Source organism: Salminus brasiliensis, chromosome 10, assembly GCF_030463535.1.
Source record: "Salminus brasiliensis chromosome 10, fSalBra1.hap2, whole genome shotgun sequence".
Classification (NCBI taxonomy): Eukaryota; Metazoa; Chordata; class Actinopteri; order Characiformes; family Bryconidae; genus Salminus; species Salminus brasiliensis.
In genome coordinates, this window is record NC_132887.1 from 1,146,545 (window position 1) to 1,161,142 (window position 14,598).

General features: G+C 44.1%; 1 long non-coding RNA gene across 1 annotated transcript; it reads right to left on the reverse strand.

The window, feature by feature from the left end:
* Window positions 1-4,550: 4,550 nt before the first annotated feature.
* On the reverse strand, window positions 4,551-9,797 carry LOC140563989 (uncharacterized). The gene is made up of 2 exons (XR_011980511.1): window positions 9,388-9,797; window positions 4,551-5,062 (listed from the first exon to the last, which is right to left on the reverse strand). It is a non-coding gene; the product is annotated as an uncharacterized lncRNA (long non-coding RNA).
* Window positions 9,798-14,598: the final 4,801 nt, after the last annotated feature.

Below are 14,598 nucleotides of genomic sequence, written 5' to 3' on the forward strand. Positions count from 1 at the left end.
GACCAATGTGGTCATGGTGGTTGACCAATGTGTTCATGCTGGTCAATCAGCTTGGTCATGATGGATCTTCTAACGTGGTCATGCGGGTCAATCAGCTTGGTCATTAATGTCGACCAGCGTGGTCATGGTGGGCGACCATTGTGGTTATGATGGTCTATTAACATGGTCATGCGGGTCCACCAGCTTGGTCATTATTGTTGACCAGCGTGGTCATGATTGTCACTCTGCTTGTTCATACTTGTCGACCAGCTTAATCATGATGATTGACCAGGGTGGTAATGGTGGTCGACCAGCATGATCATGATGGCCTACTAACGTGGTCATGTGGGTCAATCAGCTTGGTCATTACTGTTGACCAGCTTTGTAATGATGATCGACCAGCGTAATCATACTGGTTGGTCTGGTTGGTTATGCTGGTAAACCATCCATCAACCATCAAACTCAACAAAAACATGCCCCTTACTGGTCAAGAGCTGCATTGGTCAACCAGTTTAACCCATTTGACCATTTTTCAGTCCAGCATTTCTGCTGTTTTTGTCATTTCAGTCGACCTTAAACCCTGCTTACACAGAGGATGACCCTCATTTCCACCGTAGCCGAGTGAACGCAGAAACCATGGATTCAATTGTAAGATGATGTCATATCGAAATATTATGACCATCCCTGGTTTGGAATGAGCTCAGCCAATTCTATCAGCTCCACTGACCGTACAGGAGCACTGTGGAGACTGTTGTCCATCTGTTTCTGTTTCAGGACTGTCTGATCCACTCGTACCGGCGCAGCACACACCAACACACTCACCACCACTCTGTCAGTCAGTGTCACTGCAGTGCTGAGAAGGACTGACCCACCACCCAAACACTACCTGCTCTGTGGTGGTCAGTCCTGTGGGGTCCTGAGCATTGAAGAGCAGGGTAATAACAAAGTATGCAGAATTATAGAACTACGCAGAGCTCCTGTACGGTCAGTTGAGTGTGTGTGTGTGTGTGTGTGTGTCAGATCTGAGCCAGTAATCTTGAATGTACACTCCTTCTGAGCCTTCACTCAGCCAGCGCCAGTGTTTCAGTGAGTGGAGATGTGTGTGTATGGATGACTGCGTTTCTGTGTGCTGGAAAGGGCTGGAAGGCAGTTGGAGATTGCAGGAACTGTGTGCGTGCAGTCCTTCTGTTGACAGTCACTAAGTTTCTCGGAACCCATTTGTCTCTTCGAGTTTTGATTCCTTCCACTCAGAATGCATAATTTATTCCTCACAGCTGCCGTGCGGGCTCCTGCTGCGAGTGTTTGTACGCTGGTATTCGTGCCAGGCGGGCTAAAGAACTATATGGAGGCCTGTTCAGAATAAAGCAGGCAGAACCAATGGGAGCCGAGCATGTGTGGCGTCTCCTCCCTGTGGGTTTATGATGTTGGCTCTGCAAACGGAGGAGGTAATTCAGCTATTTCATGAGCGTACTCGTGAGCGTCGACATGCAGTGGAACCCAGCAGCTCTACGCTAGTCTTCATACCTCTGTTGTCTCACAGCACTCACACTGAGAGCTGGAGTTATTAGTGTGGTTATGTTGGTTGACCAATGTGTTATGTGATTGATCAGCTCGGTCATGATGGTCTACTATTGTGGTCATGTGGGCCATTACTGTTGACCAGCGTTATCATGATGGTCGACCAGCGTGGTCATGATTGTCATGCTGCTTGGTTATAATGATTGACCAGGGTGGTCATGGTGGTCGACCTGCGTGGTTATGATGGTCGATCAGCTCGGTCATGCTGGTGGACAACCTTGGTCATTATTGTTGACCAGTGTGGTCATGATGGTCAATCAGCACGGTTGTGCAGGTTGATCAGCTCCGTCATGCTGGTAGACCAGTGTGGTTATGTTGGTTGACTACTGTGTTTATGCTGGTCAATCAGCTTAGTCCAGCAATAGTTGACCAGCTTGGTCATGATGGTCTACTAACGTGGTCATGCGGGTCAATCAGCTTGGTCATTAATGTCGACCAGCGTGGTCATGGTGGGCGACCAGCGTGGTTATGATGGTCTATTAATATGGTCATGCGGGTCCACCAGCTTGGTCATTATTGTTGATCAGCGTGGTCATTATTTTGTCACTCTGCTTGGTCATACTTGTCGACCAGCTCTGTCATGATGATTGACCAGGGTGGTCATGGTGGTCGACCTGCGTGGTCATGATGGCTGATCAGCTCGGTCATGCTGTTGGACAACCTTGGTCATTATTGTCGACCAGTGAGGTCATGATGGTCGGTCAGCACGGTCGTGCAGGTTGATCAGCTCGGTCATGCTGGTAGACCAGTGTGGTTATGTTGGTTGACCAATGTGTTAATGCTGGTCAATCAGCTTAGTCATGATGGTCGACCAGCTCGGTCATGATGGTCTACAGTGGGGAGAACAAGTATTTGATACACTGCTGATTTTTCAGGTTTTCCCACTTGCAAAGCATGTAGAAGACTGTAATTTTTATCATAGGTACTCTTCAACTGTGAGTGATGGAATCTAAAACAAAAATCCAGAAAAATACATTGTATGATTTTTAAATAATTCATTTCCATTTTATTGTGGGAAATAAGTATTTGATCATCTATCAACCAGTAAGAATTTTGGCTCTCACAGACATGTTACTTCTTCTTTAAGAAGCCCTCCTGTTCTCCACTCATTACCTGTATTAACTGCACCTGTTTGAACTCGTTACCTGTATAAAAGACACCTGTCCACACACTCAATCAGTCAGACTCCAGCATCTCCACAATGCCCAAGACCAGAGAGCTTTGTAAGGACATCAGGGATAAAATTGTAGACCTGCACAAGGCTGGGATGGGCTACAGGACAATAGGCAAGCAGCTTGGTGAGAAGGCAACAACTGTTGGTGCAATTATTAGAAAATGGAAGAAATGCAAAATAACGGATAATCTCCCTCGGTCTGGGGCGCCATGCAAGATCTCACCTCGTGGAGCATCAATGATCTTGAGGAAGGTGAGGAATGAGCCCAGAATTACACGGCAGGACCTGGTCAATGACCTGAATAGAGCTGGGACCACAGTCTCAAAGAAAACAATCAGTAACACTCTACGCCGTCAAGGATTAAAATCCTGCAGTGCACGCAAGGTGCCCTTCCTCAAGCCAACGCATGTCAAAGCCCGTCTGAAGTTTGCAAATGACCATCTGAATGATCCAGAGGAGGAATGGGAGAAGGTCATGTGGTCTGATGAGACAAAAATAGAACTTTTTGGTTTAAACTCCACTCGTCATGTTTGGAGGAAGAAGAATGATGAGTACAACCCCAAGAACACCATCCCAACCGTGAAGCATGGCGGTGGAAACATCATTCTTTGGGGATGCTTTTCTGCAAAGGGGACAGGACGACTGCACCGTATTGTGGGAAGGATGGATGGGGCCATGTATCGTGAGATTTTGGCCAACAACCTCCTTCCCTCAGTAAGAGCACTGAAGATGGGTCGTGGCTGGGTCTTCCAGCATGATAACGACCCAAAACACACAGCCAGGGCAACTAAAGAGTGGCTCCGTAGGAAACATCTTAAGGTCCTGGAGTGGCCTAGCCAGTCTCCAGACCTGAATCCAATAGAAAATCTTTGGAGGGAGCTTAAAGTCTGTGTGGCCCAGCGACAGCCACGAAACCTGAAGGCTCTGGAGGAGATCTGTATGGAGGAGTGGGCCAAAATCCCTGCTGCAGTGTGTGCAAACCTTGTCAAGAACTACAGGAAACATCTCATCTCTGTAATTGCAAACAAAGGTTTCTGTACCAAATATTAAGTTTCTTTTTCTGGTGTATCAAATACTTATTTCCCACAATAAAATGGAAATTAATTATTTAAAAATCATACAATGTATTTTTCTGGATTTTTGTTTTAGATTCCATCACTCACAGTTGAAGAGTACCTATGATAAAAATTACAGTCTTCTACATGCTTTGCAAGTGGGAAAACCTGAAAAATCAGCAGTGTATCAAATACTTGTTCTCCCCACTGTACTAACGTTTTCATGCGGGTCAATCAGCTCGGCCATTACTGTTGACCAGCGTGATCATGATGGTCGACCTGCTTGGTCATAATGATTGACCAGGATGTTCATGGTGGTCGACCAGCGTGGTTATGATTGTGTGTTAACGTGGTCATGTGGGTCAATCAGCAGCTCTACGCTAGGCTTCATACCTGTTGTCTCACAGTACTCACATTGAGAGCTGGAGTTATTAGCAGTGGTAATCTGAACTTCTAAACTTCTTCAGGTGTGAATATCCAACCTGAGCTTCTTCAACTAGTAACTGCAGTGGATGGTGTAGTGGGTGGTGCTGTGTTTGTTCAATTCCATTCAATTCAATTTTATTTATTTTGCCTTTTTACAACAAATGTTGTCACAAAGCAGCTGAGCCTCGGGTCCGAGCCTCTTTTGAGCAGCTAGTGGCAACAGTGGCAAGGAAAAGCTCTCTCAGGTCGAGAGAAAGAAACCTTGAGAGGAACCAAGACTCAAAAGAGGAACCCATCCTCTTCAGGTCGACACCGGAGCATAATAATAAAAAGTCAAGTCAAGTCAAGTCAAATTTATTTGTATAGCGCTTTTTACAACTGTTGTCGTCACAAAGCAGCTTTACATAATTATTACTTAATAAAGAACAGAGACAGAGAAGAAAGAAGAAATAACATGAAGCGTCAAAGACCCCCGTGAGCAAGCCAACGGCGACAGTGGCAAGGAAAAACTCCCTCAGAGCTGGAGGAAGAAACCTTGGGAGGAACCAAGACTCACAAGGGGGACCCATCCTCCTCTGGCCAGACTGTTTTAAACATTAATGATAAAAATTACCAAACCAGGTACAACAGAAAGTTAATAGTTGTGATATTAATAGTGTCAGACAGGCACGAGTCCATCTAGGTTTCAGCACGGCCACCAAACAGGCAGCAGCGGCTGGCGGGTGAGCCATGGGTGGTGGCGGGTTGGGGGGGACCCGCTGGCTGGACTGGTAGGTGGCAGCTGGTTAGATGCAGGTAGAGGGGACCTCAGCGGGCAATCTTCCTGCAGATCGGGCTGGGTGGCCATTTACTCGGGGAAGGTAAAGAGAGAGAAGTTAGTTCTAAGAGGAATTTTATGGAGTGCAGAGAATGTTGATCATCAGCATCTGGGTATGTCTGATGACTCCGGCAGGTCTGATTATCACAGCATAATTAAAAGGAGAGAGCCAGAAGGTAACACGGACACGGGTGCACCCTGAGAACACCAGCATCTATCTGCTCCACCGTCAACAAACCTGAGTGATCGCGTGTAAGCAGCGAGACGACAGCTCCAGCATCTCAGAGTACTACAATTCCCTGGGTCCGCGAACCCCTGGACCTGCAGCCCTTATCTAAGAAACATTAATTACCAAAAGCTAAACTAAACATATAAGTTTTCAGTTTAGATTTAAAGATTGAGACTGTGTCTGAGTCCCGAACATTATCTGGAAGGTTATTCCAGAGCTGGGGGGCTTTATAGGAAAAGGCTCTTCCCCCTGCTGAGGTTTTCAGAATTTTGGGAACGCGTAAGAGACCAGCACCCTGAGATCTAAGTAGTCTTGATGGTTCGTAATATACTATAAGATCCTGCAGGTACTCAGGAGCGAGGCCATGTAGGGCTTTATATGTTAATAAAAGAATTTTGTATTCAATACGGAATTTAACTGGGAGCCAATGAAGTGCTGATAGAACTGGACTGATATGGTCAAATTTTCTAGTTTTAGTAAGGACCCTGGCTGCAGCATTTTGCACCAGCTGAAGTTTATTGAGGTTCCTGCTGGAACAACCTGACAGTAACGCATTACAGTAATCTAGCCTTGAGGTAATAAAAGCATGTACTAGCTTTTCTGCGTCTTGTAGTGATAAGGAGTTTCTTAGTTTGGAGATGTTCCTAAGCTGCATAAAGGCTGTTCTACTAATATTAGCTATATGTTGCTCAAATGATAAATCTGAGTCGAATGTGACGCCAAGATTTTTAGCTGCTAAACCAGGAATGATGGGAGAATCTGCCAAGTCTAACATTAAGTCTGATAGTTTATTTCTAGAGTCTTTTGGACCTAAAAGGAGAACTTCGGTTTTGTCACTGTTAAGGAGAAGGAAGTTATGTGACATCCAGAGTTTTATATCCTTTACACAGTCCTCCATTTTCTGTAGTCTAAATTTATCGTCAGGTTTGGCTGATATATAGAGCTGTGTGTCATCTGCATAGAAGTGGAAATTAACGCCATGTCTGCTTATAACTGAGCCCAGTGGTAACATGTATAATGTAAATAATAGTGGTCCTAAAATTGAGCCTTGCGGAACTCCATATCTTACTTCTGTGTAGTTTGAAGATAAATCATTTATCTTTACAAATTGGAAGCGTCCCGTTAGATATGACTGGAACCATGATAGGGCTGTCCCTGTGATTCCAACCATTTTCTCTAATCTTTCTAGTAATATAGAATGATCTATTGTATCAAAGGCTGCACTAAGGTCTAGTAGGACTAATAAAGATACGTAGCCTTGATCAGAGGCAAGAAGGAGATCATTCGTAATCTTCACTAGGGCTGTCTCTGTGCTGTGATTGAGTCTAAATCCAGACTGGAATTTCTCATACATGTCATTTTTACTCAGGTATAAGCAGAGTTGTTGGGCCACAGCTTTTTCTAATATCTTAGATACGAATGTTAAGTTTGAGATGGGTCTATAATTAGATAATACGCTAGGATCAAGATTTGGTTTTTTGATTAAAGGTTTTATAACTGCTATTTTAAGGGTTTGGGGTACATGCCCAAGGCTAAGGGATGAATTTACAATTGTTAAAAGAGGTCCGATTATAATTGGGAGAATTTCTTTTAGCAATTTAGAGGGAATCGGGTCGAGTGTACATGTTGTACAATTAGCTGAGGATATAATTTTTTCTAGTTCTGGCTGTGGAAGTGGGTAGAAGGCTTCCAGCCTTTGTTCTACAACTAAGTTTTGTTCTAAAGCAACTACATCGGGTGACTGCCATGTTTGATTTAATAAGCAGGGTTGGATTTGTTGTCTAATATTTTCTATTTTATTATTAAAATAGTCCATAAAAACATGACTAGTTAAAGATGTTGGGATCTGGGGTTGAGTATCTGCCTGGCTTTTAGTAAGTTTAGAGATCTCATTAAAAAGAACTCTGGGATTGTTTTTGTTTTTCTCGATCAGCGAGGCCAGATACGCTGAGCGAGCTTTAATGAGTGCCTTTCTATACTGACTAAGGCTGTCCTTCCACGCAGAGTGGAACACCTCTAGTTTGGTCGTCCGCCATTTACGCTCTAGTTTCCGCACTGTTTGTTTTAAGGTACGAGTTTGATCACTGTACCACGGTGCAAGCCTTTTTTGCCTCATCATTTTATTTTTGAACGGTGCTACTTTGTCTAAGGTTGATCGGAGGGTATTCTCTAGATCGTTTGTTAATTTGACGAGCTCCGTTTGGTCTGACGGAGTGTAAGCTAAGGTCGATAGGGGTGGGAGATTTTTAGTAAACTGTACAGTTGTCATTGGTGTTATTGTGCGTTTTAGGCAGTGTTGGGGAGAAGAATTTACATTTTGCCTTAGATGTAGCTCAAAGGAGATTAGATAATGATCTGATATCACTGAGCTTTGAGGTAGAATATTTAGCTGATCAATGCTAACACCCAGGGTCAGGACTAAATCTAGGGTATGATTACAGTAATGTGTGGGTCCAGTTATGTTTTGTATAATGCCGACAGAATCTAAAATTGATACAAACGCCTTTGTTAATGGATCGTCTGCTTTTTCAAAGTGAATATTAAAATCTCCTACTATTATAACTTTGTTGCTGCACACTGCCAAGTCTGCAGCAAAATCACTAAATTCTTTTAAAAATTCAGAGTAGGGCCCTGGAGGCCTATAAATATTAATCAGTGAGAAAACATTTTTATTTGTGGTCGGATTTGATATATTAATGTAGATAAGCTCAAAAGAAGTGAAGGTGTTACAGTGTTTTTGAATAATCTCTAGTGTATTCTGATAGATTATACATACTCCACCTCCTCTGCCTGATAATCTAGGGCTATGTACATATTTATAGCCTGCGGGGGTGGCTTCATTTAGACCTATATATTGATCAGGTCTAATCCAGGTTTCGGTGAGGCAGAAAACATCTAGTTTCTGATCACATATAATTTCATTCACGATCACTGCTTTTGAGGTTAGTGATCTAATGTTAAGTAGACCGAGCTTTAGGTCTGAGGTGCTGCTGTTATCGTTGAAATGAGAGATTTTAACACTGATTAAAGTATTAAAACGAGCTGATCTAGATGTTCTCTGTTTGGCTTTAATTCGGGGCACAGACACAGTCTCAATACAGTGAAACCTGGGTGACGCCTCAGAGCCTCAGAGCAGCTCTCAGACGGTCGGTTTAGCCGGTCTGTCTGCGGCCTGGTCTCGGCTCTGGATTGTCAGCAGCCTTTTACACTCCTCTGCCGACTAACTAGCAGACTATGGGCTATGCTGCACGAAAGTAAGGCAGCACCCTCCCGCGTGGGGTGGACACCATCCCTACCTAAAAAACCAGGCTTGCCCTCAAACTTTGACCAATTATCTATGAAGCCCACATGATTTTCGGAACACCACTTGGACATCCAGCGGTTCAGCGCTGTGAGTCGGCTGTAGGACTCAGCGCCGCGCCTCATTGGGATGGGACCAGAGCAAATTACGGCATCGGACATCGTCTGGGCCAGTTTAACCACCTCTTTAATATTATCCTTAGTTATTTCTGACTGCCGCAGACGGATATCATTGGCCCCTACATGAATAACTATCCTAGAATATCTCCTGTTTGCTAGCCGCTTAAGGTTGCCGCTAATGTCCGGCGCTCTGGCTCCCGGTAAACAGCTAACGGTCACTGCTGGAGCCCCTAAAGGACCAGCTATCTTCACGTGTCGAACAATAGAGTCTCCTATTACCAGAGTACTGTGAACAGGCTCCTCAGCGGGTGTTTCGCTGAGCGGGGCAAACCTGTTTGACACGCGAATCGGGGGGGGAGCGTGGTGTTCCGGTGGGCTAGCTTCGGCCTTTGCGCTAGCATTAGCCTTAGCTTTCCGGCTATGCCGCCGAGACGTCACCCATTCGCCCCGCTGTGAGGGCTCTAACGCCGGAGGGGGGGGTGCTAGCTCTCCCTGAGGCAACGGGGGGCAACTCTTGCTCTCTATCCTTCAGTAACCCCATGATGCACACCTCTAACTGGTCCACCTTTTCCACCAGAGAGCTAACTAACTCACATTTAGTGCAAACACTATCATTATCACTAGCGGTGGGAAAAGGGTCTAGACTAAACATGCCACACTTCTCACACTCAAAAAGCCCAGCAACAGCCATAATAAAACACAAACTTACCGCTTTCAGCTGATTTAGGCACCGAAATAAAGTTGTTGTTGTGGGGTACTCCGCTTTTTTAATAAACCTGTGGACTGTAAACACAATCTAAAAGCAGTTACGAGGAAAAGCGCTAGAAAGTGATAGAAAGCAGAAAGAACAAACTAAACACGGAGACAGTGATTCCTCCAAGGACCGGGTTTGGAGTAAGGATTTCCCACAAGCGTTAGCGGTAGCTCCAAAGTCCAAAAGCAAAACAGCAATAAAACTAAACTGAATTAAGAAAAAAAAAAAGACTGGTCAGGTGGAACCAGGATAGAACCGAGAACCGGGCATCTCTGTACACGTGAAAGAGACCGAAAGAAAACAGAAAGGAGGGAAAAACAATAAATAAAGCGTGATAGGATCCAATAAATGAACTTGCATTAGCAGCAAGCAGACAGCAGGGGGCAGTTTGGTGTGGTCAGAAACTTGTGAACTGCCCTCTATTGGATGTATTGCTTAACATCCAGGCCAGTGTAAAGGGAGCATAGAAGTATGTGGTCGTTGGCGGATACATCTTTGAAACAGATCTTTTAGAGTTTCTTAGGCAAGACTTTTAACTCTACATTCTCCTTCCTGTGTAACACGATATATATATATATCAGAATCAGAATCAGAATCAGAATCTCTTTATTTCACCAAGTATGTTACCCATACAAGGAATTTGTCTTGGTGAGAGCAACACGCATGACAAGTAACAAAGAAACACAGAACACAGTCTTAAACTAAAGGAAAAAGACACTAAACAATAAATAGGGTAGGGGATAAATTAAAAAAAAGTAGAAAGTACTAAAGGTAATAAAGGTAATAAAGAGCTGAAAAATATATTTACAGAAAAGAAAAGGACATCTGTACAGGTGTGCATATGTACAGGTGTGCATATGTACAGGTGTTATATATATATAAGAGTGTAAAGGAAATACTGCAAATGTATTTCAGCTTTGATATAGAACCATATCAAAGCTGAATTTTTACCACCTTTAAGCAGAAGAGTTGGGAGTGTAAACAGTCCGGTTAAAAACTCCAGTCTAGTTTATCTGCCACCCAGCCCGACCTGCTGGAAGATTACCCACTGAGGTCCCCTCTACCTGCGTCAAACCAGCTGCCACCTACCAGTCCGGCAGCGGGCCCCCCCCCACCCACCACCACCCATGGCGGACCGGTGGCTCTCCCGCCTGCCGCTGCTGCCTGTTTGGTGGCCGTGTTGAAACCTAGATGGACTCGTGCCTGTCTGACACTATTAATATCACCACTCGCACTATCTGTTATACCTGGTTTAGTAATTTTTATCATTAATGTTTAAAACAGTCTGGCCAGAGGAGGATGGGTCCCCCTTGTGAGTCTTGGTTCCTCCCAAGGTTTCTTCCTCCAGCTCTGAGGGAGTTTTTCCTTGCCACTGTCGCCGTTGGCTTGCTCACGGGGGTCTTTGACCCTTCATGTTATTTCTTCTTTCTTCTCTGTCTCTGTCCTTTATTAAGTACTAATTATGTAAAGCTGCTTTCTGACGACAACAGTTGTAAAAAGCTACACAAATAAAACAAAAAAAAAAAGAAGAAGAAATCTGACATTGTAAAAAATCAGCTTTACAGTAATAAGACTATAAGAAACTAAGCTAATAGAACCAGTGACCGGAAATGGGCAAGACAAAGACCACAATGCAGGCAAAAGCTCCCTCAGAGCTGCAGGAAGAAACCTTCAAAACCCTTCAAACAAACTGCCATGTAAAAGTAAAAACGATTGCAGCAACTTCAACGTCAGCAAAGGAAACTCTGGGTCGCGACCTTTGTAGGAAAGAAACCCAGCTTGTTCACCCTGTGAGACGTCATACTCTCTGCAGGGAGGTCTGCGTGCATGGTGAGCTCTGCTGCGGGAGTGATGTATAGAGCTGATCTGAGAGCTTATGGTTAATGTTATGGTCATGTGAACACTTCATGCATGTTCTTAGAATGAAATCTGACCCCATGGCAGGTCTGCTTTGTTTCCTCCTCATCAGCCTCTATAAATGATTGAGGCTTTGGAGTGTAACGGCCCTGATTCCTTATTTAATCAGAGATCCGTCCACATGCAGACACAGAAACGCACATATTTGCACAATGACAGTAATAGCTCCCCCACAGGGATTAGCCGGGCTGAGTGAGGAGGAGCTGTGCTCTGGCAGAGAGGTGCGTGGTTGGCTTTTATTCCTCCTGAGAATTTGTGGGAGAATAAGTGAGGTGGCAGCGCTCCTGCGGGAGATTCGTGAAGCTCATATGAAAGTTGTGGGAATAAATCATAAGCAGCGGCCAGGTTTAACCTCAGTGTTCCCTCAAAGGTACAAAGCCGTCCAACAGTGTATCTGAAGCGAGTTTCTCTGGATAACCGAAGATAACGGCGCGCTTTCTGTTCTTTACAGATGCTCTGAACGATGTATTTAACGCCGTGTTTTATCTGGTCATGGTAGAATAACGAGACTTCAGTAGATGGAAGTGACAAACCAACCTCAAACACTGCTGTTCCTCCTGCAGAAGAACCTCCAGCAGAACCAGAACAGAGCTGTAAGACAGCCAGGCCAATTCCAAAACCCAGAAACTGTTACTTGTCCAAATATTTGTGGACACCCCTTCTAATGAATGCGTTTAGATGACACAGATGTGCAAATGCACACACACAGCTTGTCTAGTCCCTGTAGAAAAATACTGCCAATAGAATAGGACTCTCTGGAGCAGATCAACATCATGACCCTATTGGCTCCATGCTGCCTAATGCCAGGCGTGGACTAGAGGGGTATAATAAGTCTCGGTTCCTCTCAGTGGTTCTTCCTCCTGCTTGCAGGATGGTTCTCTGTATCAGTCTCGGTTCCTCTCAGTGGTTCTTCCTCCTGCTTGCAGGATGGTTCTCTGTATCAGTCTCGGTTCCTCTCAGTGATTCTTCCTCCTGCTTGCAGGATGGTTCTGTGTATCAGTCTCGGTTCCTCTCAGTGGTTCTTCCTCCTGCTTGCAGGATGGTTCTGTGTATCAGTCTCGGTTCCTCTCAGTGGTTCTTCCTCCTGCTTGCAGGATGGTTCTGTGTATCAGTCTCGGTTCCTCTCAGTGATTCTTCCTCCTGCTTGCAGGATGGTTCTGTGTATCAGTCTCGGTTCCTCTCAGTGATTCTTCCTCCTGCTTGCAGGATGGTTCTGTGTATCAGTCTTGGTTCCTCTCAGTGATTCTTCCTCCTGCTTGCAGGATGGTTCTGTGTATCAGTCTCGGTTCCTCTCAGTGGTTCTTCCTCCTGCTTGCAGGATGGTTCTGTGTATCAGTCTCGGTTCCTCTCAGTGGTTCTTCCTCCTGCTTGCAGGATGGTTCTGTGTATCAGTCTCGGTTCCTCTCAGTGGTTCTTCCTCCTGCTTGCAGGATGGTTCTGTGTATCAGTCTCGGTTCCTCTCAGTGGTTCTTCTTCCTGCTTGCAGGATGGTTCTGTGTATCAGTCTCGGTTCCTCTCAGTGGTTCTTCCTCCTGCTTGCAGGATGGTTCTGTGTATCAGTCTCGGTTCCTCTCAGTGATTCTTCCTCCTGCTTGCAGGATGGTTCTGTGTATCAGTCTCGGTTCCTCTCAGTGATTCTTCCTCCTGCTTGCAGGATGGTTCTGTGTATCAGTCTCGGTTCCTCTCAGTGATTCTTCCTCCTGCTTGCAGGATGGAAGGTAGTTCTTCTTGATGCTCTTGATGTTCTTTTGAGTCTCTGTTCTTAGGGATGTTCTTGTAAATCTCGGTTCCTCTCCTTTAGGGATGTTCTGTTAGGGTTCCTATTATAGGTACTGCCCCCACATTCCTAGACAGGCTGTTGTGGTGCAGTAGAGAGCTCTGTAGGCATTCAGGAATTTAATTGTATATAATTGGACTAAAGATCAAAGAGATTTTCTGAATTATTCTGAAAACTCCTGCAGTTATAAGATCAAATATTTTTGCGTTTTGAGGGAACCAAACCCAGCAGGTGAAAAACAGTCATTTAATCAGCTTATGATTAATTAAATCACCTGCACACCCCTGTGTAATTAAGCCCATTGTGATTTGCATAAAGGCTAATCAAAGCTTAATTATGATCCACATGCAGAATCAGAGGTGAAGTGTTATGATATCAGAACCGCACAGAAACAGGGCCCAGAAATAAACCGAGACTAAAGGCCTGTTATTTGTCTTCGGGCTGGAGAGTATTGATTACCCCATCCCTGCTGATCCATTCCTCTCTGTGGCCACAGGTCACGTGATCCGCTCCGTCAGGTACATAAATAAGCCTTCTCCCCGGGATGACCCTCTGGCTGTAACCCAGACACATCTCCTGGGCCTCTCATCTCCAGCTTTTACAGGTGTGTAAACGCTCTTTTGATCCATTGATCTTGTTCAACAGCCCAGAAAACGCACGGGGGTTGCAGCGAAATGCCACAAATCTGAGCGCTGATTGAAGTTTCACGGCCCAGAATACGATGGGCTGGATGCTTATCTGCGCTCGGGCACGTCTCAACACTTCCATCACAAATCCTCTCCTTTCCAGTAGGTGACAGTCAGACAAGCTGTAAAAACAACGGTTCCCCTGAAAGATGAAGCAGAACCCAGCTGATGAGACCTGCTGTACCTGCGGGAGACAGTGACAATCTGCACGCTGTCGTCTCTCCAGAATAATCAAATACAGCAGGATGAGATTCATCTGCAATGATAACGTGATATAAATATTATCAGTTATTATCAAAGAGGTGTTTATTCTGTATTTTAATGATATGGATAATGTTATTATAGATTCATACTGGATATTAATGTTATTAGAGCTTCATACTGGATATTAATGTTATTAGACCTTTATATTAGATATTAATGTTTTTAGAACTTCATACTGCATATTAATGTTATTATAGATTCATACTGCATATTAATGTTATTATAGATTCATACTGGATATTAATGTTATTAGACCTTTATATTAGATATTAATGTTTTTAGAACTTCATACTGGATATTAATGATATTAGAGCGTCATTCTGGATATTAATGTTATTATAACTTCATACTGGATATTAATGTTAATAGAGCTTCATTCTGTATATTAATGATATTAGAGCTTCATACTGGATATTAATGATATTAGAGCGTCATTCTGGATATTAATGTTATTAGAGCTTCATATTGGATATTAATGTTTTTAGAACTTCATACTGTATATTAATGTTATTAGAGCTTCAT